Source organism: Oncorhynchus mykiss, chromosome 9, assembly GCF_013265735.2.
Source record: "Oncorhynchus mykiss isolate Arlee chromosome 9, USDA_OmykA_1.1, whole genome shotgun sequence".
NCBI classification, from domain to species: Eukaryota; Metazoa; Chordata; class Actinopteri; order Salmoniformes; family Salmonidae; genus Oncorhynchus; species Oncorhynchus mykiss.
In genome coordinates this window covers 66,107,819-66,110,388 of record NC_048573.1, presented here as the reverse complement: position 1 = coordinate 66,110,388, position 2,570 = coordinate 66,107,819, and positions in this window count along the sequence as shown.

The following is a 2,570-nucleotide window of genomic DNA, read 5'->3' as shown; positions in this document are numbered from 1 at the left end:
CTATTTACAGGTTAGTTATTTCGCAGTGGACAATCATTTGCAGATCAGTGAATCTGCGCATTACCTTGTTCGCAATGCATGATAATGTGTAGATCAGTGAATCTGCGCATTACCTTGTTCGCAATGCATGATAATGTGTAGATCAGTGAATCTGCGCATTACCTTGTTCGCAATGCATGATAATGTGTAGATCAGTGAATCTGCGCATTACCTTGTTCGCAATGCATGATAATGTGTAGATCAGTGAATCTGCGCATTACCTTGTTCAAACCAAAAACAGTACAAAAACAAATACTATTGAGGATATTGGGTGCGTTCCAGATCTGATAAAATAATAGAGATACAAAGATACGCCCAGGATGCAGGATGCATCCAGGATGCAGGAAGCAACTGAAAAATAAAATCCAATAAAATGTTATTGGTCACATACACATATTTAGCAGATGTTGTAGCAAAATACTTGTGTTCCTAGCTCCAACAGTGCAGTAATATCTAACTAAATGCTTGTGTTCCTAGCTCCAACAGTGCAGTAATATCTAACTAAATGCTTGTGTTCCTAGCTCCAACAGTGCAGTAATATCTAACTAAATGCTTGTGTTCCTAGCTCTAACAGTGCAGTAATATCTAACTAAATGCTTGTGTTCCTAGCTCCAACAGTGCAGTAGTATCTAACAATTCAAAACAGTAAAACGCTTCACACAAGTTTTCTAGTCATTTGAATGAATGAAATACCAACATTTATTTAGAAGAATATGACTTTTAAATACTTTAACGAGATTAGTAGCCTACACTACGTATCTTTATAGGCCTATGTGACTGCAGTTATAACTAGGCCTTTATAGCCTACTCAGAACTTCTGGGTAAATAACTGCAGCCTGGTAGTATTTGCACAATTCTAATCACATTAGTGCACGTTAGTTCAACTGTCCCGGTATAGGGACACCGATCCCGTAGATTCACTTTTTTGGTTACTACATGATTCCATATGTGTTATTTCATAGTTGTGATGTCTTCACTATTCTTCTGCAATACAGAAAATAGTAAAAAATAAAGAAAAACCCTTGGATGAGTAGTTTTTTTATCACTTTTGACTGGTTCTGTAAATTATACCAAAGTCAGTTAGAATTGTGCAAATACGACCAGGCGGCAGTTATTCTGAGTAGGTTATAAAGGCCTAGTTATAACTGCAGTCACATAGGCCTATAAAGATATTTAGGCTTCTAATCTCGTTAAAGTATTGTGATGACCCTCCCACTCTGTCTGCCGTATTCTCTCTCTTTGCTCTGGTTTTCTTATTAGGATGCTGGTGGGCGGAGCCAGGAGGGTTGTCAGCTACATGGGAAACACCTTCGGCCCGGGTGTGTCCCAGGACAAATAGACCTCTCCCACATTCATTGGGGAGACTTTCTCCATGCAGACACCTTAATAGATTTTGTTGTGGTATTTTTTTGTGGCATTTTGTTTGTTTGTTTGTTTGTTTGTTTGTTTGCTTGTTTGTTTGTTTGTTTGTTTGCTTGCTTTGGCACCTTTCAACACCCCACATTATCACATTTATGCATGCCAAACACTCACTCACTTACACTACTGATTACACACACCATTGTTAATTGCATTTAGGTTACCTTAGTTAATAAATATATTTGGTTATTCCTTATCTCCACCTTGTCTCCCTTTTTGTTATGGGCTTCGTGATAGTATTAAAATTCATATTCTTCTGAATAAATGTAGGTATTTCATTGATTAAAATGAATGGAAAACCTGTTCACTGTGCATGCCTTTATCAATAGTTTTTTCCCAGCATGTCCCTCTCAGTTCAAAAGCCTCCACTTTGCATATCTGATGTTGTTTTTAAGGTAATAGGCTTCTAGACTAAACTAGTGTGAAGGGACAGCAAACAGGCCGTGGCTGGCTAGCCGATGTGGACCGAGATTAGGAAATCTTGTTCTATGAGACACTCGAGCACGTGTGCACGCACTCACACAATTGAGGCACAATCTCTGTTAAATATTAACCAATACATGCCATGTGAGGAGGTCAAGGTACAAAACCCTTTAAAATATGACTAAATAAATTACATATATGCTAATAACATTTATTGAAACCTTTTACAGTAAATGTGGGTGTATGTATGTGTTTTTTTTTAATGCACAACATGCTTGTTGAGTCCATATCAATTTTGGCCACTAGATGCCCCCCTAGCAAAGTAAGGTTTCTTATTGTCTATGTAGATAACCTTAATGCCCCCAAATCCTTGTTTTCTGGAGGCCACATTAAACCTATAAAGTTTCAAATATTTTACTGATTGAAGGTCAAGTATTGTCTGATAAGAGTAAAAGGAACAATACAAATGTGAATTAGCAGGTAATGAATTCGAGACCGGATTTAAAAAAAATATGTATTCAATCAATTATTATTATCATGGAGATAAATGCTCTCCCTCAAATTAAATATTTCAAAGCATGCCATTCTGAGTTGCCAGTTTTCAGATTATAAACATGTTTAGCAAATCCTTGCAAAAGGTAATGTACAATAATGCATTCTGGGTACTAGTCTGTTCAGCTACAGTGCCT